The 26,533-nt window shown below is 49.4% G+C and overlaps 1 long non-coding RNA gene across 1 annotated transcript in view; it reads left to right on the top strand.

Annotated features, from left to right (window-relative positions):
* Positions 1-10,819: 10,819 nt before the first annotated feature.
* The window catches only part of LOC137758859 (uncharacterized), a 41,561-nt gene continuing 25,847 nt past the window's right edge, over positions 10,820-26,533 (top strand). Inside the window, exon 1 of the long non-coding RNA XR_011073034.1 lies at positions 10,820-10,904. This is a non-coding gene — a long non-coding RNA (uncharacterized lncRNA). The remainder of the gene's footprint in view (positions 10,905-26,533) is intronic.

Genomic DNA, 26,533 nt, shown 5'->3' with positions numbered 1-26,533 from the left:
GACTCTACAAGTATTGGGTTGGCCAGAAAGTTCATTCAGGAACGGTTTATGGAAAAACCTGAATGAACTTTTTGGCCAACCCAATATTAACTTTTAAGCATCGGTCAGTCTGTCTCCCCAATAGTGAGAGCATGGTCTGGTGGGTCAGTGGTCAGCAAAGAGCAGATGAATTAAGGAGACCCCTCCGAAGCCTTTGACATGGAGAGGCAGGAGGGGACCAGAGATGCCCAGGTGGTGGGGAGGAGGAGGGAACACAGAGGCCAGAGGATGCGGAGGTACCAGGGAAGGTGGGATGCCTAGCTTGTGGCTCTGGCCACACGCAGGCCCTACCATGGGTATTTGGGACTCGGTGGGGAGCCAGGCCCACCGTGGTCACCAGGGAGGCGGCCTGAGGGAGTGACAGAGCTGGGAAGAGAAGGAGAGGGTGGGGGAAACCAAATCCCACAGTCGTGGCTCCTAAGAGAAAATGCATGGGAGGCCTGGGGGGGTCAGGATAGCTGGAGCCCGGACCGTGGGTGGGTGACTGCCAGGTCCAAAGAAAACCTATGCTGGGCGGCAGCCGGTCTGGCCCGGCCTGGAAATATGCCTCCCTTGCTGCTGGATGCCCTGGAGATGCCGCTGTGCTGCTGTACACAGCCCTGGCCCCTGGGAGGAATGTGCCCCCCTCCTCCTTCTCTGCCTTTACGCTCTTCCACATAAGGCTTTCGGGGGGTGCTCATGCCATATGAGTTCAGGACAAAGGAATCAGAAGCACATGGGCTGAATTCCCCAGGGAGGAGACGTTCTGGAAAGAAGACTAAAATGAATGAGAACAGAGCCAGAGGGGGTACTGGGGTGAGGATTTGGGAGGCGCCTGGCTCTGAGCAGTCTCTGCCCCTAGTGATACCCACACCCCCAGAACTCTCAAATCAGGGCCATGCCTCAGCTGGGGACGAGGGTCACTGTGGACCCATGTGCAACCTGGCACCTCCCCTACCTCTCTGAGCCTTAGTCTCCTTCTTAGTGGCCCAGACGCTCAGGTCAAAATACTTGGAGTCATCTGTGTCTCTCCTAGCTCTGTCCTCTCTCTTTCTTTCTCTCCTGTATCAGCAAACCCTGAGGACTCTACTCTCAAAGTCTATCCAGAATCCAACCACTTTTCATCTCCTTCCTGGCCCCCATCCTGGACCCTCCCCATCATCTCCCATTTGGACCAGTGGGAGATGATGGACCAGTCACCTCTGCCCTGATCTTCCAGCTCCTACTCTTGGCCCCTCTACAGGCTGTTCCCCCAGCAGTGGCCAGAGGACACCCTTGAATGCCCTCCTCTACCCAAGAACCCTCCTTGGCTCCCACCTCACTCATAGCAAAAGTCAAAGTCCTCCCCATGACCACAAGTCTCTGCACACTCTGCCCTGTCCCCTCCCTGCCCTCACCTCCTCCCACTTCCCCCCTTACTATTTCCTCTGCCCCACTGGCTTCCTCACTGATCCTGGCATGCTCCTACCACAGGGCCTTTGCACCTGCCGTTTCCACTGCCTGGTACCCTCCTTCCCTAGATCTCTACATGCCTCTCTCTTCACCTCCTTCAGGTCTTTCCTCAAACATCACCTCCTCAGAGAGTCTTCCCTGACCCCCCGACTTAAAATTGCACTCTTCCCATCCCTGCTTAATTTTTTGTGACAATCACCGTCCGACACCTGTATAGATTTTCGTTTCTCGTCTTGCTTCCTGTCGGTCTCCTCATGAGAACATCAGTTCCACGAGGCCATGTCCGTTTTACTCCCTGTAGTGTTCCCAGCGCCAAAAGTAGGTACTTATTGATCTAATCGAGTGAATGGTGACAATCCCATCTGAAGATTGTTGGGGCAACGTGGGTTTTTTTAGCTTTATTGAGACGTAATTTACATATCGTTTAATTCACCGGGTGTGCGTGTATAGTCCGATGATTTTTAGTGAATTCACCGAGTTGTGCAACCATCACAACAGTCTGGTGTTTGGGAACACTTTCAATAGCTCAAAATTTCCCTCGTTCCGCTTTGTAATCTGTCTCCACTGCCTCCTGGCTCAGGCAACCACTGGTCTGCTTTCAGTCTCTCTAGCTTTGCCGTCTCTAGAAATTTCACAGAACTGGAATCATAAAAGATGCAGTATTTTTACTGATTTATTCATTTATTTATTTATGTTTGGCTGAGTTGGGGCTTCACTGCTATGCGCCGGCTTTCTCTAGTTGCGGCGAGTGGGGGCTACTCTTCGTTGTGGTGCATGGGCTTCTCATTGCGGTGGCTTCTCTTTTTTTTTTTTTTAAATTTATTTATTTATTTATTTATGGCTGTGTTGGGTCTTCGTTTCTGTGCGAGGGCTTTCTCTAGTTGTGGCAAGCGGGGGCCACTCTTCATCGCGGTGCGCGGGCCTCTCACTATCGCGGCCTCTCTTGTTGCGGAGCACAGGCTCCAGACGCGCAGGCTCAGTAGCTGTGGCTCACGGGCCTAGTTGCTCTGTGGCATGTGGGATCTTCCCAGACCAGGGCTCGAACCCGTGTCCCCTGCATTGGCAGGCAGACTCTCAACCACTGCGCCACCAGGGAAGCCCGCAGTGGCTTCTCTTGTTGTGGAGCACGGGCTCTAGGCGCGTGGGCTTCAGTAGTTGTGGCACGCAGGCTCAGTAGTTACGGCTCGTGGGTTCTAGAGCACAGGCTCAGCAGTTGTGGCGCACGGGCTTAGTTGCTCTGGGGCACGTGGGATCTTCCCAGACCAGGGCTCGAACCCGTGTCCCCTGCACTGGCAGGCGGATTCTTAACCACGGCGCCACCAGGGAAGCCACAGATGTAGTATTTTGTATCTGGCTTCTTTCACTTGGTGTAATGTTGTTGGGGTCCATCCACATTGGTGTGTTTATCAATTCTTTGTTCTTTTTCATTGCTGAGTAGTATTCCATTGTATGGATCTACCACATTCTGTTTATCCATTCCTCTGTCGGTAGACATTTGGGTTGTTGCCACATTTTGGCTATTATGAATACAGCTGCTGTGAACACTCGTGTGCAAGTTTTTGTCTAGAGTTTACTTTCATTTCTGGATCACAGGGGACATGTATGTTTAACTTTTTAAGAAACTGCCAGATTGTTTTCCAAAGTGATGGTACCATTTTACATACCCACCAGGAGCGGTTGAGTGTTCCAGTACCTCCACATCCTAACACTAGGTATTGTCAGTCTTTTTTGTTTTACCTCTTCCAAAGAGTGTGTGTAGTGGTATCTCATGGTGGTTTTAATTTGCGTTTCTCTAACCACTAATGATCTTGAGTATCTTTTCCTATCTTCATTTGCCATTCAAATATCCTCTTTGCTGAAGTATCTGTTTAAAACCTTTTTAGATTGGGTTTTAAATGTTCTTTTATTGAGTTTTTTGTTTTTTTTTTTTAATAAATTTATTTATTTATTTATTTTTGGCTGTGTTGGGTCTTCGTTTCTGTGCGAGGGCTTTCTCTAGTTGCAACAAGCGGGGGCCACTCTTCATCGCGGTGCGCGGGCCTCTCACTATCGCGGCCTCTCTTGTTGCGGAGCACAGGCTCCAGACGCACAGGCTCAGTAGTTGTGGCTCACGGGCCCAGTTGCTCCGTGGCATGTGGGATCTTCCCAGACCAGGGCTCGAACCCGTGTCCCCTGCATTGGCAGGCAAATTCTCAACCACTGCGCCACCAGGGAAGCCCTATTATTGAGTTTTGAAAGCTTTTTACGTATTATGGATCCAAGTCCTTTATCAGATATACGATTTGCCCATATTTTCCCCTGGTCTGTGGCTTGTCTTTTCCTTTTCTGAACATTTCATTTAGATGAAGTCCAAGTTATCTATGTTTTCTTTTACAGGTCATGCTTTTGGAGGCATGTCTAAGAAATCTTTGCCCAAGCCAAGGTCACAAAAATTGCCTCATAGGTTTTCTCCCAGAAGTTTTATAGTTTTAGGGGTTTTTATTTTGTTTTGTTTTTTGTTTCTTTTGGCCTTGCTGTGCAGCTTGTGGGATCTTAGTTCCGCAACCAGGGACTGAACCCAGGCCCCGGTAGTGAAAGCGCCAAGTCCTAACCCACTGGAACTCCCCGGAATTCCCTATAGTTTTAGCTTTTATATTTAGGTCTACAGTCTGTTTAGAGTGACTTTTTGTGTAGAATGTGAAATAGTATGTAAGTACTTCCTCTCCTCCCCTTCTTCTTCTCCTTCCTCTTCCTTTTACATGTGTATATCCTATTCTTCGGAAAATTCGAAGGGGAGGTTATTTCTGTTTCTGGTTGAGTGAGTACTTGGCTCCTGTTTCTCGCTGTCTGTAATTCTCCCACCAGGGTCAGGGCAGGGCTGCAGGAGAGAAAGCCATAGGAGCCTGCCCAAACAGGATGTTGCCCAACCTCTCAGGGCTGCAATCCAACCTCAAGGGTCCTTATCGGCACTTCCATTGGCAGCCCAACCACAGAGCCTGCCACCCGACCCCTGCTCCTTCCTACAGCCCCGGGCTTGAGACTCAAACAGAGCAAGGTGCCAGAGAGGCCCAAACTGACCTCCGGACCCCTGTGCCTTCTCTGAGGGAGCAGCCCCTGTCTCCATAGGGCTCCCCGGGCTGGGTTGACCTCTCTGTGACCCAGCTTCCTTCCCCTCAGCCTTGCCCAAGCCAAGCTTGGTCATGCCTCTCTGCGCCTCCAGCCACGCCTGTTCCCACAAGCCTGGAGAGGGTAAAAAGCAAACATCCCCCAGCAGTCCTGCCCAAGTGTATCCTGGATCAGAGTGGGGCTGGGTTCTCCTGGGAAGGGGAAGCCCGAGGTACCTTGTCCTTCCAGCCCTTCACCCTACCTGTGCCTCTCCCGGTGGGTTGTGGGAAAAGGTAGCACACCAAACCTCAGGGAGACACAGGGGAGAGGATGGCAGTGGGCAGATCAGTGGAGATCATGATGGGTAGAGACCCAGCCTCTCTCTCTGTGTATATATGATGGCTACTTTGTGGGTCTGACCATCCACTCTTCCCGTGAACACCTGAGTCCGGTCAGGTCCTGTCTCTCTTCTGCTCAGAACACTCAGTGGCTCCCACCTCACTCAGGGTAAAGTCCAAAGTCCTCCCCATGGCCCACAAGGCCTTGCACAATTTGCCCCGTCACCTCCCACTCTCCCTCTCCCTCATTCCCTCCAGCCACACAGGCCTCCTCGCTGTTCCCCAAACACACCAGACACAGTCCAGCCTCAGGGCCTTTGCACGGGCTTTTCCCTCTGCCTGGAATACCCTTTCCCAGATATCTTCACTCCTTTTGCCTCAAGTCTTTACTCACACACCACCTCCTGTTTAAAAATCTCAGCTCCCTTTCCCCAGCAGTCTCTACCCTCTTCCCCTGCCTTAATTTTCTCTATAACACACCTAATATCACTGGAATTCATGTCTTTACCAGCCCCAAGAGAGCAGAGGTGTTTCTGCTGTATTTCCAGCACCTAAACCAGAACCAGGCACACAGTAGGTGCTCAATAAATGTTTGTTGAATGAGTTGTCTTCTTCTCTTTCACCTTTTGTCCACTTAGGTCTGATGGGGCCAGGCCCACCCCCATCACCAGGAGTGATCACATGACCAGGCCTGGCCAACGGACACATTCCACTTTTTCTGGCTACAGTGACTGATTCCTAAATGACATGGATCTCGGTCTGTCCAAGGAGAGGTAGCTCCAGGATTTTTGCCAGAGCTATAGGCAAAGTGGCCATCTTCCCTGGAGTTTCTGGGCTGATAAGATATAAGCCAGGAATTGCTGAGGCCATTTAATCCCCATGGGAAATGGCTGCCTGAGAATGAATTTCCCTAGAGGAGAGCTCAGTTGAGAGGGAGAGATTACTTTGTTTAAGCCCCTGGATCCAGCTATGCCTGAAGCCAACATACCCTAGATTTTTCAGTTACATGAACCAATAAATTATTATTATTTTTTAAATTCTCAAGTCAGTTTGGGTTTGGAGTTTTACTTGAAACTGAAATAGTCCTGAATAATTCTTCCTTCTTCTCTCCCTCTTTCCTTTCTTTCCTCCCCTTTCCTTTCCTTTCCTTCCTCCCTCCCTCCCTCCCTCCCTCTCTCTCTCTCTCTCTCTCTTTCTTTCTTTCCTTCCTTCTTTCTTTCTTTCTCTTTCTCCCTCCTCCCTCCTTCCCTCCCTCCTTTCTTCCCTTCTATCTCTAATTGAATCATTACCCAATCCTGGTCTAAACCACCATTCTTGCCTCCCACCCCCACCCCCAATACAGCCAACACAGCCGAGTCAAACTGCACTTTTTACCTTCCCTGAAACAAACCTCTTCCCATCACTGCCTTCCCAGGCTCACCCCTCCTTAATTGTCTGTGGGACCTGCCAAATGTGGGTGTGAATACCAGTTCTCCCACTAGACAGCTTTGTGCCCTGGGTAAGTGACTTCACCCCTCTGAGCCTCAAGTTCCCCATCTGTAAAACAGGGGCAAACAGCCTGACCACTGTTCCCAGGTCAGCCTCATTTCTAACCTCTTCTGATGAACTGCTCACCTGAACCTCACTCTTACCTGCCCTCGGCTCACTGCCCTTGAGCTGTGCTCAGAACCTCCAAGTCTATCCCATGGGACCCTGCAGAAGAAGGTCCCAACTCACCCTGACCCCTGGAGTCACCACAGTCACGGCCCAGGACTCTGATGGGACTGCTGACATCACCCTTACTTTACAGATGAGGAAACAGAGTCTGCATATAAACAAGGCAATTTCTCAGAGGGGTTAAAGCATGATAGGCTGGAGAACTCCCAGGAAGGGTGCCTGGGGAGGCAGTGGTCAGGGACGGCTCCCTGGAGGAGAGGACATTTTAGGGCCAGAGCTTCCCAGACACAGCACCATGGGGGGAAAAGTAAGCCAGGTAGGGGGACCTGCAAGGGCAAAGGGCCTGAGGTGGGAAGCAGTGGGTGTATCTAGGGCCTAAGGAGGGGGTCAGGAGAAAAGCAGGGAGGTGGGCAGGTCCTGATACTCACATTACCAGGAGCCCAGGCACAGGGCTCTTGGGAGGAACAGAGTGGCCCCAGGTGCTGAGTGAGCTCCCGCTGAGCGAGCCACCTCTCGCCCACCTAGGCCCACCTAGGTCTCCTCTCTGCCCAGAAAGTGGATTCTCTGCCAGCAGACTGGTGGTTTCAGATCCGCACGCCCGACCCCTGCCCCCACTCTCCCTAGCCCACCACACACCTCCGTGCCAGGAAACTGAGAAGATTCCAAGTAGTGGGGGGGGGGGGGGTCTGGGAGGGGAGATATTTTGGTTCTCAGAAGGCAGGAGAATTGTCTGATTCCCAGCCTATTAGGGGTAATTAACCCTTCACAAGGCAGTAATTAAGTCTGTGCCTCTGAAACCGTAATTAGAAGCTCCGGGAGGCTCCACCCCCTCCCCAAGAGGCAGGCAGTCCCCAAAGCTGAGGCCAGCTGGGACCGGGACAGGGCCCTGTTCCCCTCCCGGGGCTGAGGGAGACCCACAGCCTCCCTCAGGGCGCCCACCCCTCAAAGCAGGGCCCCAGGGAACAGTGCTCATGGAACCCGGGCATTTCCCTGCAGTCCCTTTTGGGGTTTTCCGACCACACAAGGTGACCTTGCTTTTCGGGGGCATGAAGACAGGGAGATGGGGCTGGGCAGGGGTCTGGGGTGTGAGGCTGGTGACAACCCTTAAGGGTTTTCTCTCTGGCTGAGGGGAGCTGAAGTAGAGAACCCAGCCTCAAAGGGGGTGAGGACGCCAGGGACAGGGGCTGGGCACAGGGAGGATAGGGGAAGTCCTGGGAGCGCTCAGTGAAGACAGGGGATGCCCTCTAGCGGGGGCACTCACCACAGCCGAGAGGCATTTATCTCAGGAGTCAGACTGGCTGTATGGTTCCCTGGTCCCCCAGGGAGGCAGCCAGGGAGCAAGGAGGGGGCTTTGCCAGCAGAGACGAACGCCTGCCCCAGTGCCCGCCTGGCATGGGGCAGCTGGCACACAAGGAGCCCTGGGACATGCAGGTCCACATAGACCCCCTTGTTTTGTTCCTGCCCCAACAATCTAGCCCCTGGCATCCCCCAAGGAGCCTTCTGAGGCCAACTCTAGGTCTCCCCGCCCCTAGGTGAGTCACCGAGTCCCATTTCTCTCCACTGCACGTGCCCTTTGGTGGCACACTGGAGCCAATATCGTCAGACGCAAAGGCCTGGGAGGGGAGGCAGGACACATGGTCTGGGGCTTTTCTCTGTGGGGAACACTTGCTCCCAGGTCTTCATGGTGGGTGGGGAGGACGGCATCTGTGTGGAGCTGAGTGGTGATGGAGGGCTTTTGGTTCAGTCTGAGGTTTATTCTTTTCCTCTCAGGTTTTTAGGAGACAACTCCTCAAGGTGGAGTATAGGGTTGGGTTTGTCCCCAGAAGGGGCCTTGACATCCCACCCGACCTCTCCCTCCACCTCTCAGCTCTGGCCACCCTGACGCTTTCTTGTAACACACCCCCAAGCTCCTTTCTGCCCCAGGGCCTTTGCACTTGCTGTGCCCGACGCAGGAAGCCTTGCCCTAGTCTTGGTATGGCCGGGGACTTATCCCTCTCAGACCTCAGTGCAAATATTGCCTCCTCGGAGAGCCCTCTCTACTCCCCTTACCCAGGGCAGGCTCCCTGTCCTGTTACATCCCTCTGTTTACTTTCCCCTTCAGAACACTTATCTCAACCAGCAATGGCCTCCTTGGTTGCTGTCCCTTTCCTCGTCTGTCTTCCCCCCAGACTATAGGCTCCAGAATACCAGGGAGTTTTACCTACTATGTTCCTTCTGTGTCCTCTGAACCCAGAACAGAGCCCGGTACACAGCAGGTGCTCAGTAACTAGTGGTGGTGGAGGGGAATGCGCGGGCGACAAGATTACAACGTGGAAACAGCAGCTGGGAAAAACGGAACGTGGAGGAGAATTTTGTAGGCGGGGGAGTCGCATCCAAAATTGCTGAGCAACCCTCCCCACCCCCTCCGCGGGTGTCCTGGGTGAGGAGAGATGGGAGGGGCGACTCACTTTCCGGGGAGTCGCATGCACCTCCCTCCGGTGGCCCACAGGTGGAGCTCGCTCCGCGTGCTTTTAGCTGCGGGAAGCAGAGGTAGGAAAACCCGAGCGTTTGGTGGCTGGGGAGGCACCTGCAGCTACTCCTCCCCTGTCCTCCACCTGGGGTCAGCCCCTGGCCCCAATCTGGATGCCTGCTCGGGCCCCAACTTCTGGGTCTCTGAGAGGCACGGGGATGGTGGGCTGAGGGGTGGAAGGAGCTGAGGGCTCTGCCCCTCCGCCCCTCCGCCCCTCTGCCCTACAGTTTGCTCCCATTCCACACAAAACTAGTTAAGCAGCCCCATGCCTGGGGGAGGGGGACGTGGGGGAAAAAGTGCTTACTATGCCCACGTCCTGTCCTAACCCTTTATGGTCTAGAGCTGGGCACAGTGCTTGGCCTCGGTGGACCCTCAGCATACTTGTGGAACTGTGAATGGGGGAATCCCCATTTTACAGATGGGGAAACTGAGGCTCCGGGACGCCCAGATTCACAGAGCCCAAAAATGGTGAGGCTGAGGTTGGAGCCATAGGTGTGTCCAACTCCAGGGTCAAAAGGTTTAAAAACAGAACCATTAAAAAATGGATTTCTTAGTTACCCCAAGTGATGTAGGAATCCATTTGGAAAGTCAAAGTCTTCCCTGACCCTCCTCACCTCAGACCCCAGACGGTGGTAGGGAGGGTTCCTGTCCACCCTGCTTTCTCTGTCTTCACGGGTGTCTACACATACCACTGGGGGCTCCTGGATTTCTAGCTGGGTCACTGGGCATAAACTCCTCTCTCTGGGCCTCAGTTTCCTCATCTGTAAAATGGGCTTAACGGTCATTGAACTATCTCCCCAGATGGCTGTGAGGATCCAATGGGTTATTCCCGTGAAAAGCTCTTAGAACAGAGCTTGGCACACAGGCTACTCCCAGACTGTGAAGGTCCCCTCTGGCAGTCCACATATCCTGGTGGGAAACACACCATTCTGGAACGTTCCTGCTCTTTCCCTAGTATGAGGACCTGGTGCGTAGTGCATCTCTGTGGTCTGAGGCCTGTGAACCTCACTGCATGTCTGTGCAGCTCTTTCTACATGGGGGTCAGTTTGGGTGCCAGGGTGTACGAGGCAGTCGGGTTCCTGTAGACCAGAATTTCTCAACCTCAGCACTTTTGACATTTGGGGCCAGATCATTCTTTGCTGTGGGGTCTGTCCCATGCACTGTAGGGTGTTGAGCGGCCTCACTTGCCTTGACCCACTAGATACCAGTAGCACATACTTAATTGTGACAACCAAAAATGTCTGCAGACCTTGCCAAACATCACCTGAGGGGCAAAACCACCCCCACTGAGACCTGCAGCTCTTTTGATAGGTACACACACGGTCACGGTGGGTGTACACTTGTACATTTGTGCTTCTCTGTGGGTGCCTTGGTTTGGCTTTCCCCAGAAGCAGACCATGACGCAAGGGTGGAGGGCACATGGTTTGTTTGGGAGATAAAATGGATGTTTGTGTTTACCCCCAATTCTTTTTGTTTGTTTGCTTCTGGCTGCGCGGCTTGTGGGAATCTTAGTTCCCTGACCAGGGATCGAACCCCGGGCCCTCGGCAGTGAAAGTGAGGAGTCCTAACTGCTGCACCACCAGGGGATTCCCTTCCCCCAAATTCTTATGTTGAAATCCTAACCCTCAACGTGGTGGTGTTAGGAGGTGATGCCTTTGGGAGGTGATTAGGTCATGAGGGTGGAGCCCTCGTGAATGAGGTCAGCGCCTTATAAAAGGGACCCCAGAGAGATCCCTCACCCTTTTTTGTCAATGTGAGGACACAGCGCAAAGGTGGCCTTCTATAAACCTGGAAGAGAGCTCTCACCAGAACCCCGCCATGATCTCGGACTTCCAGTCTCCAAAACTGTGAGAAAGAAATTTCTGTTGTTATAAGACACCCAGTATTTTTGTTATAGCAGCCAGAACAGACTAAGGCAGGAGATGATGGGGGAAACTTGAGGGTGGGTATATGGGGAGAAGGCAGGGGAGACAGGGCTTGCAGACGCTCCAGGGGCCTCTGGGAGACCATTGGCCCATGCAGCTGCCGGGAGAGGGAGCAAAGGTATTTATCCACCAAGTCCCTTCCACCTTGGACTAACGACTGCTTGCCGGGGGCATTCATCCCCTCATGTCTGGCTCCTGGCCATGGGCACTGCAGTGGCCAGGGGCCTGGATGTGGTCCAGGCTTGGCAACATCCATGTAGGGGTCGGGTTGGGGGTGTGGGGTGGGAGGTGGGTCTCTTTACCTTTCGTGTGGCCATTCCTGGGGGTCTCTGGGCTGTCTGAGCCAGGCTGTGCCAGCCCACCGGAATTCTGCAGCCGGCTGTGTGTATATCTGGTGTGCCAGTGTGTGTTTATCTGCCGTGCTTGTGTTTGAGTCTGTATTTATCTGGCGGCGAGTGTGCGCGTCTTTGTTTTCCCTTCTGCTCCGTCTCGTGGGGGGGAAACTTCTGTTTTTAATCAGGGGCCAGGGAACTGTCTCGTCACCACGTTAACGACGGCGACATTAATTCAAGGCCGATCAGAAATGATCTTTCAGAGTCTTCTGTGAAGTCGGGCCCTGCCCTGGGAACCTTCCAAAGGGAGGAGCAGCAAAGGGGTGCCCTGCCTGCTCATTGTATGCGGAAGAGGGAAACTGAGCCAAGTGGCTGCAGAAGTCCTCTCCCGCAGGCAGCCAGGGAAAGGGAGTTTGCGTGCAAAGCATTTTACATGCATAAAAGCTTGACGAGTCTCCTCCAAAATAGAAGAAAAAAATTTTTGGCCCATTTACAGATGAGGAAACTGAAGCTCAGGCGTGGGACCCAGAGCTCATGTGAAGCCAGAAGCTGCTGGATCTCCAAGGCTTGTCTCCTTGTTCTTTCAAGTGGCAAACCACTTTTGAAGCTGTCCATTGCTGCTTGGTCCTCACCTGTGCCTCCGTTTTCCCGCTGGTCAGCTGGTTACCGTGAGCCCTTCCCTGCTAGCCAGCCGTGGCAGTCTGAATAATCCCTGTTGCTTGGCAGGTTACCAGCTTTCTCATGCTTTCCTTCCTTGGATGCTCCAGGCCCAGGGGCCTGGCTGGCTCTGTGAACACAGATATTAATCAGCGTTAATTAATTACCCCCTGCGAGGTGAGGGTGGTGCCTGTGGATCCCCAAGCCCGGAGAGACCTAGAGGCTGACTTGGGTCCCTGGTGTGTGGTGCTCAGAGCCTGGGGTGGGAAAGGGCTACCAGTCCCAAGATGCTTCAAGAGCAGGGTCCACAGATGGCACCACTGGTTGGCCTCTGTCAGTCAGGGCCGCTCCCCAGCCCAAAGTCGGGAGGCCAAGACCCAGGCCCTGTGACTTTCTGTAACTGCATTTGGCCGGAGGGGACCCTCACTCCATTTACCAGGTGATGGAGCCTGTGGTCCCCCTGAAGTTCACATGTTCGGAAGTTCACATGTTCGGCTCACATCGCCACTCTGACACCTGCTGTGTGACCTTAAGCAAGTCACTTTTTCTCTCCTTGCCTCATTTTCTCATCTATGACATGAGAGTAATTTCTGCCTCGCAGGGTTGTTGGAAAAAAATAAACGACCACATGTATTTCATGGAAGGTACACACTGTCACCAGGGAAATCAGTAACCAGTAGCCACAGTGGTGACAAAAGGCCGCTTGGGCCAGCTCTGTCGCTTACCAGCTGAGTGACCTGGAAATAGGGATTCAATGTACCTGGGGATCAGTTTCCCTATCTGTAAAATGGGGGCTAATGCCATATAGGCTTCATGGGGCTGCTGCAAAAATTATATAAAATGATGCCCTTAAAATGTTTAAGACAGTGCTGAACATGTTATAAGTGCATGATGAATATTGGCTAAATCAAGGGAGAAAAGAAATAGCTGTGATTGGGCTAAAGCTTGGAGGCGTGGGTGTCAGGAGGAAAATGTTAATCTTCCAATAAAGGTTGACTGTGATCACATAAAGAGAATCAGCCCACACTTAGGGTTGATCCCTCAGGCACTATTATGGGTTGAGTTGTGTCTCTTCAAAAGATATACATAAGTCCCAACCCCCAGTACCTATGAATATGACCTTATTTGGAAATGGGGTCTTTGTAGATGACATGAGTTAAGTTAAAATGAGGTCATACTGGGTCAGGGTGGGCCTTAAGTCCAATAGGACTGGTATCCAATTAGAAAAAGAGGTAACACACAAAGACACAAACACAGAGAGGCCATGGCAGACCGAGGCAGAGATTGGAGTGATGCAGCCACAAGCCAAGGACTGCTGGGTGCCACCAGAGGCTGGGAGACATGGACCGCTTCTCCCCTCAGAACCTCCAGAAGGAGCCAACCCTGCCCACACCTTGATTTCGAATGTCTAGCCTCCAGAGCCATGGAAGAAGAAGTTCTTATTTTTTTCAGCCACCTACTTTGCAGTACGTTGTTTTGTCGGCCCCAGGAAACTAATACAGGCATCCAGCTCCTTTTTTGCAGTTTTGTAGTATTCCACAGTACCGTAGCTCATTTTCCCATCCTTTATTGATGGGCACATAGATTATTTCTTGTTTGCGTGATCACAAACAGCCTGCCCAAAACATGCTGGCTCCACCTCCATGCTCGAGACCAGTGACTCCTGGCCACCCAGAAAGCAAATGGTGATTTGTGCACTTCACATTTTAATACATACTGTCAAGCTGCTCCCCTAAAGTTCTGGGCAGTTTACCTCCATTCCAAATGGGAGCACCCAGAGAGTTTATTTCAGTGAAAATGCCGAGTCTTAACCACTGGACCGCCAGGGAACTCCCCAGAGAGTTTATTTTAAACCTGGGTCAGAGCTGCCCAGTGATGCTGTGTTCTAGTTAAAATGGAGCTTCTGTTTCAGAGAGAGCTGCAGAAGGTTTCTTAACCCATCCCCTGGGTGCTGAGTACTGAAGTGACTCTCTCAGAGATCTGGTTTCCCTGGACCCCAAGGAGGCTGGGAGATCCAGGATGTGGTTGATCTGGGAGGTGACCCCAGGAAGCAAGGATGGGGGGGAGAGGGGGAGTAAGGGAGGGAAGGCATTGGATGAAAGTGTGTTCATGAATGAATCTACACTGCGGACAGCTGTGACTCAGTGCTGCTGGGGAAATGCTGAGACACCAAGTAGAGCACACCCCCCAGAGTTTTCCCACCAGGGGCAAGGGAGCTGGGGTATTAATCCCTCGCCCTTCCCCAGTCATTGGGCAAGGGCTGCTCCAGCAGTGTGTTTGCTCTCCAGCACTTTCTGCCCGCCCTGGGAATGATCCAGCAGCCAGAGGCTGGCTGTTGGAAGCTGTAGGGTCAGTGTACCCAGGAGTGGAGTCCCTTGGGGATACAAGTGGGTGCTGACATTCTGGGGGAGCAGAGATAAACAATAAACAGAATAAGTAAATCACAGGGCATGTCCAGAGGGATAAGTGTTGGAGAAAAAAAGGGCAATGGGAGCAGATCAAAGCTAAGGCAGTGATGCTGTGGGTGAAGGTTCCTAATACCAAGCTCGGCATCCCGTAGGCGACTGATAAATGTTCTGTGCTTCTGTCTAGTCCGTGGAGAGATGAAGAGAGAGGGGAGAGAGAGAGAGAGAGACAAGCTGGTGTGGAATAGGCACCTGGGCAGGGTGGGAAAGGAGGGAGGGAGAGGCTGGTAATGATGTGAAAAGTAATCGGCCCTTCTCTCTGGGAGGCGGTGAAACTCTAATTAGAATGAAAATGTGGTTTAATGAGGATGAGAACGGTAATTGTACTGGGCAGCCTGCAGTCCCCACGGTGCCACTTTCCCAGGGGGCCCCTTCTGGGCTTCTGAAGACAGGGACATGGATGAGGGGGACTAAGGGCTGGGGAGGGGTGTAGTTGGGACCTCATTTGTCCCCCAGAGAGTCCTCCAGGTGACACTGGGTAAAGATGCTGTGCAGAGCCCCACCTGCCCCCGGGGCTGGTTCCAGGTGTCCCAGGGCCCTGCTTTTCCAGCCTGCAACTTATCCTCAATGATAATACAGTGGAATCGAAACAGTGATACTGTTTATTGAAGACCTACTGTGAGCCAGGCACCGTTCCAACCCCTTTACAGATGCCAACTCATGGAATCCTTAAAATTATCTCCATTCTACAGGTGATAAAACTGAGGCACAGAGAAACCGTGGGCCCTGATAGGAATATATTAAAGAGTGGGTTAGAAAGGTAGGTTTAAGTAGCCAGGGACCTCCTTTTTTCCTTAACCAGGTGGTTGCTGGGGACACCAAGGGGTTGCCAGCCATCAAGGTCAAGGGACCCTTCCTGCCTGCCTCCCCCTTGTACAGTTTCCTTGACTATATTTGAGGGGCAACCATTTCTCTGTATCTGCTACTTCCACTCCATTAGAGGAGATGGGCATGGCCGAATGGGGAGATTTTGTTATGCAGTGGGCATGGCTTGGTGGGGAGGTGGGTGTGGCTGGATTTACCAATCCCTCTGAATCTGGAAGGAGCAGGAGCTGAGGCATTGCGTTGGGCTGCAGAACTGGGACAAAAAGCTGGGGGTCCTGACTTTCTTGCCGTGGAAAGCTAAGGGGTTTTTCAAATGTTGGTCTGAATAAGACTGAGGTTTATAAGACCTCACAGTCCCCACTTTTGCTTCTGGAGACACCACCAATAAAGTGCAGCCTGTTGTGAGGTTTTGCCAGAACAGAAACATTCATCAAGGCCAGAAGTGCAATAAAAACAGACTTGTCTGGCCTTTCAAAGTGGTCCCAGGTCAAGGGAGATTCAATTGTTGACCACATATATGGCAGACAAAGCATTAAGAGCCTTAACATATAAAGAGCACTTGTGATTCAATAAGAAAAAGACAAACATCCCAAGTGTGAAATTGGCACAGGGCTTACAAAGGAATGATAAAAATTCAACAAACCTCTGTAAAGATGTGCCATCTGATCATTCATCAGCTAAAGAATCCCTTTTACTTGTCAAGCTTACCAGCACGTGTGAAATTTGAGTATGCACACTCATGTACTCTCATGGAAGTGTAAAGTAATACACTGGAGGGCAGTGCAGCTATTTGTATCAAACATTTAAGTGTGTAAACTCTCTGACCCAGGAAGTCCATTTCTAGGAATATACAAAGATCTATAAAGAGTAATGCAGGGTGGTTAAGTGCTCCAGAGTCAGACAGCCATGGTTCAAATCCTGGCTCCACCACCTGTAAGCTGTGTGACCTCAGGCAAATGACTTGATGTCACGGAGCCTCCATTTTCTCACCTGTACAATGGGCTTATCATGAGGACTCCATGAGGTAATGTGTGTGAAATTCAGAGTCTCTTTGCCAAACACATAACAGGTGCTTGATACTATTATCATCATTGTGAAAACCTTTAAGGAAAGCCGGGGAAACAATGGAAGTGTCTGTGCCTAGCAGGTTGCCCAAATACATGGTAGAAAATGAAAATGATCAAACCTATATTCATTGACACCACGTGACCTCTGCGACATATTCATTGAAAAAGAAAAAGAAAACAGGCTTCAAACGTCATATATAGCCACAGATTTCAAGCATTTGATCAAGAATCAGGGAATTAATTTTTCACATTGCAATGTAGTCTACCCAGATTCAGAACTGAAACAAAAGTTTTATGAAGTGATATTTATCTTTTCTCTGTGCAGTGGGTTCTGATATTTTCTATTCTCTTTTGTTCCATTTGAAAGGAGGTCTTTCTCATATGTACAATGTTTTTGTCTTCAAAGTTCTGGTTGATGTCACCAGACCCCCAGTAAAAGGCGGGGTCTACATAGTGACTGGAGAAAGGAGGGGGGCGACAGAAGAAAGTGATGGCTCCAATGCACTGGTTTGATTTCACCCCCGCTAAGGGGTTGCAGTATATATGTGTGACCACATGTGTACCTGTGTGTTCATGTATGCACGTGTGCATGTATGTGCGTAGTGTGGATGTGCATGTGTGTGTGTGTGTGTGTGTGTGTGCTGGGGCTGGGACGAAGGTGAGGCGAGTGAGGCAGTGACCTCAGGTGCAAAATTTGAGGGAATGTCAAAAAACTCAGTCATCAAGATAAATATTTTAATGCAATATATATATACATTTAGTTGAAGTATAGTTGACTTACGATATTATATTAGTTTCAGGTGTACAACATAAAGATTTGATATTCTTATAGATTATATTCCATTTAATGCAATATTTAAATAAATCAAAATAATAAAAAATTCCATATGAACAAAGCACCACATTTTATTTTTTATTTTTTTAAAGCACTACATTTTTTCTTCTTTATATTTCTTTTTTTTATTGAAGCATAGTTCATTTACAATATTGTGTTAGTTTCAGGTGTCGAGCAAAGTGATTCAGTTGTGTGTGTGTATATATATATATATATATATATATATATATTCTTTTTTTTTAAAATTCTTTTCCATTGTAGGTTACTACAAGGCATTGAATATCGTTCCCTGAAAGCACCACATTATAATACAGTCAGGACCTGACCCTGATTTCAAGACTCAGACTCAGTCACTTGACCCTAATCCTGGCCCCGTGTACCTGCATGTGTTTGCACATGTGTGTTTGTACACACATGTGCACGCATACATGGGTCTCCCTGGGTGTGAACACACACGTGTTTGCATGCTTTTGTGCACTTCTGTGTGTGGTGTATATGCACGAGGGCAAGCATGTGTGCATATGTAGGCATGCAGGCATGCATGTGTGCACACCCGTGTGTGCGAGTGCACACCTGCTTGTACAGAGAAACATCCAGGAAGATGCCCTCAGAGTGTTAACCATACTTCCTTCCAGGAGGTGAGAATACAGGTATTATCCTCTCTTTCTACTTGCCTGGATTTTCTCCCCCTGGTACGTATCATCTTACAACCAGAATAAAAACAAAAAAGTCATTTTCACTATGGAAAGAAGGCCATAGGGCAGAGGCTCCTCCCTCAGGAAAGTCTCCTGGGGAAGGATGGGGCGGAGAGATCCCTGAATTTACTGACCATCAGTAACTGCCAATGGTTACTGAGCATTTCAACCTGACCAGGACCTGTACCAAATGTTCTTCATCCAGGGCTATATCCATGGCAGGTAGATGGTGCTGAACAACATTTGTTGAATGAATGAGTGAATAAATTAATGACTCCATCATCAAACCCCGGGAGCCAAGACCACTTTGCCTTTTCCTCTGCCTGGAATGCTCTTATTCAGACTTCAATTAATGTTACCTCCTCCGAGAAGCCCTCTCTACACCAATCCATCAGCCCATTTAAATTTTCTGAATAGCATGTTTCTTGTTTTTATCACTCATCTCCCTGCTGAGCGCAGACCTCACCTCTTTTATTCACCACTGTAAACCCAGCCCTCGCACTCAGTACCTGGCACACGGTAGGTTCTCAAAAAATATTTGCTGAAGCAATCAACGACGCACCCCTTCCCATTACAAATGAGGAAATTGAAGCTCAGAGGTTCAAAGTCACCTGTTCAAGGCCACTGAATTTTTTAGGTGGTGGGACTAGGGTTTGAACTCTTGCCCTTCTGAGGCCAGAGCCTGTGCCATCAACCAGGACACTGCCCTCTCCCCCAGATGATACCAGATCCTGTGCCTGATGCTCCAACCTGGGTCCCTGAGGCCGCTTGCAAGTGGACCAGCTGCCAGGAGAGGCCCTGGGGATGATGGAAACAGTAGCTTTGGTTTATTGAGCACCTACTCTGTGCCACTGAGATGGGCTCAGAGAGGTTGTGCCATGTGTTGGGGGCCCACAGCTGATCCATGGGACATGGCCTATGTCATGGGTTGGATTGTGCTCCCAAAAAGACATGCCCAAGTCCTGTCCTCTGGGCCATGTGAATGTAGCCTTATTTGGAAATAGGGTCTTGGGAATTCCCTGTCAGTCCAGTGGTTAGGACTCGGCGCTCTCAATGCCGAGGGCCCAGGTTCAATCCCTGGCTGGGGAACTAATATCCCACAGGCCGCACAGTGCGGCCCCCCAAAAAAAATTTTAAAAAAGGAAATAGGGTCTTTGCAGATGTCATTAAGTTAAGGAGCTCAAGATCAGAACATCCTGGATTATATAGGTGGGCCCCAAGTCCACTGACAAGTGTCCTTATAAGAGACAGAAGAAAGAGAAGACACAAGAAGAGAAGAAGGCCATGTGATGATGGAGGCAAAGATTGGAATGATGCCGCCACAAGCCAAGGAATGCATGGAGCCTCCAGAAGCTGGAAGAAGCAAGGAAGGATCCTCTGCTACAGCCTCTGGAGGGAGCACAGCCCCGCCCACACCCTGATTTCAGATTTCTGGCCTCTAGAACTAGGAGAGAACAAACTCCTGTTGTTTGTGGTCACCCAGTTTGTGGTCCTTTGTCACAGCAGCCACAGGAAACAAATACAGACTATTTTTCCATATTTTAGCATAAATGGTGTCAAATGTACAGGCAAACTGAAAGAATTGTCCAGTGAATACTCACTCATACACCCACCGCTGAGAGTCTACAATGGGCGTTTTGCTCTATTTGTTACTGTCTGTCCGTCTATCCATCTATCTACCCACCTCTCTATTTTTTTTCTTTTCCATTATAGTTTATTACAGGATATTGAATATAGTTCCCTGTGCTATACAGTAGGACCGTGTTGTTGATCTAATTTATTTATAGTAGTTTGTATCTGCTAATCCCAAACTCCTAATTTATCCCTCCCCCCTTTCCCCTTTGGTAACTGTAAGTTTGCAAGTTTTCTATGTCTGTGGGTCTGTTTCTGTTTCGTAAATAATTTCATTTGTGTCATGATTTAGATTCCACATGTAAGTGATATCATGTGGTATTTGTCTTTCTCTTTCTGACTTACTTCAACCACCTTTTGAAAATTTTTTTCTAATTAAGAATTTATTTTTTAGAGCAATTTTAGGTTCACAGCGAAATAGTGGGGAAGGTACAGAGATTTCTCATATACTTCCTGCCCCGACACGTGCGTAACCACACCCACTATCAACATCCCCGCCACCGTGGTACATTTGTTACAATCAATGAACCTCCATCATTACTCAGTTTACAATAGGGTTCACTCTTGGTGTTGTATATTCTACGGGTTTGGAGAAATGTATAATAACATGAATCCACCATTATAGTCTCATACAGAGTAGTTTCACTGCCCTAAACATCCTCTGTTCTCCACCCACCCTCATCCCTCCCTCCCCCCACCAACCTCTGATGTTTTACTGTCTCCATAGTTTTGCATCTTCCAGAATGCCGTATGGTTGCAATCATACTTTTTGTAGCCTTCTCAGATTGTCTTCTTTTACTTAGTAATACGCATTTAAATTTTCGTTGTGTCTCTTCCTGGCCTGATAACTCATTTCTTTTTGGTGTTGAATAATATTCCATGGGTACGGATGCACCACAGTTTATTTATCCATCCACCTACTGAAGTATAATCCACCTCACTTTTCAGTGGTGCATTTCAAGGTATGACCCTACCTCCTTCCAATTTATGTTAACACAGCAGCCAAATCGATCTTGTAACAGTCAGATCAAACTCCTGCCCTGCTCAAAACCTTCCTGGGGTCCCCGTCTCACTTGAGTGAAACCTGAATGACTCACTGCGCCCTCAAGGCTTGCTTATCCCTTTCACCTGTCCCCCCACCATCCTCCCAACCTACATCGGCCCACATGGTCACCACCGGCCACGTGTGCTTCCTGAGCCCTTGAAAATGACCAGTCCAACCTAAGTGTCCATCAACAGATGAATGGATAAAGATGTGGTATATACATATACACAATGGAATACTACTCAGCCATAAAAAGGAATGAAATTTTGCTCTTTGCAGCAACATGGATGGACTTGGAGAGTATTATGCTAAGTGAAATAACTCAGAGAATGATAAATACTATATGATATCGCTTATATGTAGAATCTAAAAAATACAACAAACTAGTGAATATAACAAAAAAAGAAACAGACTCACAGGTATAGAGAACAAACTAGTGATTATCAGTGGAGAGAGGGAAGGGGGAGGGGCAATATAGGGGTAGGGGACTATTATGTATAAAATAAACCACAAGAATATATTGTACAACACAGAGAACATAGCCAATATTTTATAATAACTATAAATGGAGCATAACCTTTAAAAATTAAGAATCACTACATTGTACACCTGTAACTTATATAATACTGTACTTCAACCATACTTCAATTTAAAAAAATGACCAGTCCATGGGAATTCCCTGGCGGTCCAGTGGTTAGGACTCCATACTTTCACTGCTGGGGCCCGGTTCAATCCCTGGTGGGGGAACTAGGATCCCGCATGCCAGCTGGAAAAACATAAAAAAGACCAGTCGAAATTGAGGTATGCTCTAATAAAAACGTACAGGATTTCAAAGACTTAGTACTGAGAAAAGAATGTAACATATCTCATAAATGCATTTTAAAGTATTGATTATGCGTTGAAAGGATAATATTTTGGCTGTACTGGGTTAAATAGAATATATGATTACAATTAACTGCATCTATTTCTTTTCGACTTTTTAAAATGTGGCTACTGGAAATTGAAAATTACCTATGTGTCCTCATTTGTGGCTTCACCATATGTTTGTCGTTGCTGGTCTAGGATGTCGGCTCCAGGAGGGGTGGGGGGTTGTTTTGTTTTTTAGGCGTCTTAGACACTCAGTGAATACTTGTTGAATGAATGCATGAACGAATGAACTAACGAACGCGAGCCTGAATGACATCAAGGACGTGGCTCTAAGTCAAGATTCATGGTCGGCTCCAACAGTAAGACCTCGGCTCCCATCTTTCACGGAGCCACCTGGGCTCCCCGTGCCTCTTGTGTGGGGTAGAGGGGTGGGCAGTGGGCTCAGGCAGGCCCATCACAGCGCAGCCCCCAGGGGCGGCTGTCTGGGCGCCCCGCTCCAGTCCCCGGACGAGATCAAGTCTCAGAGTCTGGAACTTCTGGGGACAGAGAAGGAGGGACACGCGGGGAGGGGGACCAGAGTCAGACGTGGGTCTGCGGAGCAGACTCTATCCGGCCCGGGTCCCCTCCCGGGGACTGCGCTGGCGGGAAGGGGCTGGGCTGCCCGGCAGGCGGGACTGGGACGGAGCCGGGGTGTCTGCTATCGACCGCCTGGGCCGCTGCAGGGAAGCTTTTAGACCCGCCAGCGAGTCCCGCCCAGGGGCGGAGGTCTGGGCTTCCCCCTCCCCTAAAGGGGGGAGGCCACAGGGCTTCCTCTCACCTCCACAACCTGCCCACCTGCAAGGTTTGCAGGCTTTGCCTCGGAACCGAGTACGAAATCCCATTTGCTTCTCACCCCCTTGTTACCACGCCGGGTTTGGAATCATTTTCCCGGGCCCTATTATTGAGAGATCATTTACATCCTTTAAGGTGAGATGCCTGGCGCATTGCAGGTGCCTCTGGGTCCTGGGCCTCCACACCATCAGACTATGGAACATTCCCATCTAGAAGGTCCCAGAAGTTTCCCATCTGCCTCATCCCCAACCCTAATCACTATTCTGATTTCTGTCGACATGGGTTACTTTAGCTTTTTTGGAGAATTTCATACAAATAGAAATTCACACAGGGTGGCCTCTTTTGTCTGGCTGCTTCTCCTCGGCATCTAGCATTCTGAGATCTCTATCCAGCTCCCTTATTAGCAGTTTGTTCCTTTTTCTTGCAGCAGAGTATCCCATGGTATGAACAGACCCCAATTTGTTTATCCATTCTCTCATCCTAGACATTTGGGTTTTTTCCAGTTTTTCGGCAATAACAAATAAAGCTGCTATGAACATTTGCCAGCAGATCTTTGCACCGACATATGTTTTCATTTCTCTTGGGTAAATACCTATGAATCCAATTGCTGGGCTGTATGGCGAGTGTGTAACTTTATAACAAACAAACAAACCTGGCAGACTCTTTTTGCACACCTGCAGTGGATGAGAGTTCCAGTTCCTCCACGTCTCGTCAACACTCGGTATCAGCAGCCTCTAATTTTGGCCAACATGCTAATAGCTTGTAGCCTGGACCACTGTAGTCACCTCTGCCTCGAACACCTGCTTCCACCCTGGCTCCCCCACTGTTTGTTCATACTTCAGAAATCCGATACATGGTTTGTCGTTAATATTTCCCTTTTTATTATAGAAAAATTTCGTGCATGTGCTAAAGTAGAGAGAAGAGTATGAAGAGCCCATAGGGTCCTGTCACCCGACTTTTATGATAACCCACATTTTGCCCATCTTGTTTCATCTCTTACCTCCCAACGTGTTTTTTCAGGGAGTATTTTATAATCTTTTTTTTATTGAAGTATAGTTGATTTACAATGTTGTGTTAATTACTGCTGTACAGCAAGGTGACTCAGTTATACATATATATACATTCTTTTTCATATTCTTTTCCGTTATGGTTTTTCACAGGATATTGCCTATAGTTCCCTGTGCTATACAGTAGGACCTTGTTGTTTATCCATTCTCTATATACAAGTTTGACTCTGCTAATTAAGGGAGTATTTTAAAGCAAACCCCGAGTACCATATTACTTCCGCAAGCATCATAGGAATCTTCTCAAACCATAAATTAGATGACGCATGCCTTGCCTAGGAACTGGCCGGTGGGTTCTCATTGCTCTTAGAAAAAATTTCGGATTTCTTCCCATGGCCCTCAGGATGGCTGCTGGTCTCTCTGCCTTCATGCTCTACCCTTTCCCCTTACTTAGTCCCTGCTCCAGGCATATTGTCCTTTTTTTCCCAACCACAGTCCAAGCTTGTTCCTGTCTCAGGGCCCTTGCACATGCTGTTCCTTCTGCCTCAGATGCTCTTCCCCCAGGTATCTGCACGGTTCCTGTGGTAGGCAGCACCTAAGATGGTCTCCAATGGTCCCTGCTTCTTGGTCTTCAGGCACTTGCGTAATTTTCTCATCTTGCGTGGGGGCTGAACCGCTCACTTCTAACCAGTAGGACATGGCAAAGGTGATGGGGTGTCACTTCCAAGATTAGGCTATAAGACTGTGACTTCTGTCCTGCTGGACTCTCCCTCTTGCCAGCACTCTTGTCTCTCGCTCTGATGAAGCCAGTGGCCATGAGGTAAGCCATCCTATGGAGAGTGGCAAAGAACGGAGAGTAGCCTTCAGCCAACAGCCGGTGGGGAACTGAATTCTGTCTTCAGCCTTGTGTGTGATTCTCCCAAGTCGAGCCTTGAGATGACCATATGGCCCCAGTGGATGCCTTGAGTGCAGCCTCATGAGTTACAGGACCAGCTAAGTGGCACCCAGATTCCAGATCCCCAAATCATCACAAGATCATCCACGTTGTTTAGAGCCACTAGGTTTTGGGGTAATCTGTTACGCAGGACTACATAACAAATATAACTCTTTCACCTCCCTCACCTCTTTGCTCAAAAGTCAACTTCTCCATGAGATCTTCCCTGGCCACCCAATTAAAACTGTAACCCATTCCCAGAACTCCCCATTCCTCTTCTCTGCTTTATCTTCCTCCTAGAACTTATCAACTTCTATATTATTTAACTAATTCATTGTCTCCCTCTCTGTTGGAACATTGGCTCAGGGAGGACAGGAGCCTCTGTTTTGTTCATTGCTGCATCCCCAGTCTTAGAACACTGCTGGGTACATAGTAGGTCTCGCTGGATCTAAAGACACACCTACCATTGACCCAGCAATCCCACTTCTTGGGTGTACACACAAAAGAATTGAAGGCAGGGTCTCAAAGAGATATCTGTGCACCCATGTTCATAGCAGCATTATTCACAGTAGCTAAAACATGGAAGTAAACCAAGTGTCCATCAATCGATGAATGGATTACCAAAATGTGGTATATTCATACAATGGAATATTATTCAGCTTTTAAAAAGGAAGGAAATTTTGCAATATGCTACAACATGGATGAAACTTGAGGACATTAAGCTCAGTGAAATAATCCAGCCACACAAAGACAAATAGTGTATGATTCCACTTATGTGAGGTTCTTAGATTAGTCAAAATCATAAAGACAGAAAGTAGAATGGTGGTTGCCAAGGACTGGGGGAGGGGGGATGGGGAGTTATTATTTAATGCAACAGTTTCGGATTTACAAGATAAAAAGAGTTCTGGGGATGGATGGTGGTGATGTTGTACAACAAAGTGAAGGTACTTAATACCGCTGAACTGTAAGCTTAAAAATGGTTACAATTAAAAAATGGTAAATGTTATGCTATATGTATTTTAACACACATACACACAAAGATATACTTATTGTACCAAGCCCTGGGGGTGGGGCTTGGTTACCAGCTTCAAGTTTTATAGTCAGAGGTCATGGGTTGGGTTCCTGGGTATCCCCCCTCCCTCTGTTGAGCTGAGCAGTATGTGTATCATTCCTGCCTCCCATCAGGTCTCCTTGCCTTTCACATCTTCCCAGCTTCTCAGGAATTTTTCGGGGATGGGAAATCCCCTTCCTGCCCAAATATGGAAGCAGAAAGCATTCATCTATGTCTACCGAGCTGGAGGCCTTGGCTTTGACTCCACCCTTTGTCCCTTCTGCAGCTGCCTCTGGCCAGCCTTGATGGGCAGAGGGGTCTGGGAACCCATGTGTGTGTGTAGGGGGGGCGGTCATCAGCTCTGGGGACACTGTCCTGCATGAATCACATTTTGGAGGGGGCCTCTGACAGCCATCCCCCCATGTGCCATCCATGGATGTATCAGCCACGGCAGGGCCCAGCAGGCCCACTCAGCCCTCCTGCCCTTTGTCAACAGCCTACATGCACAAAGCAGTTGCGTGCCCAGCACCATACATCCCTGGAAGCTCACGGTCTGTCTCCATACTGGATGATCTTCCATTTGCCTTTTTATGGACTGAATTGTGTCTCCCCTCAAATTCATATGTTGAAGCCCTAACCCCCAATATGACTGTATGTGGAGACAGGGCCTTTAAGGAGGTAATTAAGGTTAAATGAGGGAGTTCCCTGGTTGTCTAGTGCTTAGGATTCAGCACTTTCACTGCCACGGCCTGGGTTCAATCCCTGGTCAGGGAACGGAGATCTCACAAGCCCAGTGGTGCGGAAGCCAGGCAGAGAGGTCTCAGCAGAAACCAACCCTGCTGGTACCTTGGTCAGTCTCCTGATCACTTTCAGTCTCCAGCACTGAGAAAATAAATGTCTGTTGTTTAAGCAACCTGCTCTTTGTTTTGGCAGCCCGAGCTGACTGAGACAGGGTAGTAACAGCTCCCAGCTCCCGGCAGCCCTGGGGTACATCACCACCCGCTGTTGATTTCCCTGGATGCGGCCCACGCCTTCATTGAGGCTTCTTCCGTTCTCCACTTTGGGTGCATCATTTGTCTCCCACCACTGGTCTCAACCTTAGCAGCCCACTGGGATCACCTAAGGAGGTTTAACAATGCTGACCGCTGACCCCACCCCCAGAGAACCTAAGGCAATTGGGTGGGGCTGGCTTTGGGGAGTTTTTCAAACTCCCAGGTAATTCTAACGTGCAGACAGGGTGAAGAATTGCTGATCTAGAATGGTGTTTCTCAACCAGAGGGGATTCTGACCACCCCCATCCCCAGGAGACAT

Source organism: Eschrichtius robustus, chromosome 2 (genome assembly GCF_028021215.1).
Source record: "Eschrichtius robustus isolate mEscRob2 chromosome 2, mEscRob2.pri, whole genome shotgun sequence".
Taxonomy (NCBI): domain Eukaryota; kingdom Metazoa; phylum Chordata; class Mammalia; order Artiodactyla; family Eschrichtiidae; genus Eschrichtius; species Eschrichtius robustus.
This window is presented reverse-complemented; position numbering and strand designations above follow the sequence as displayed.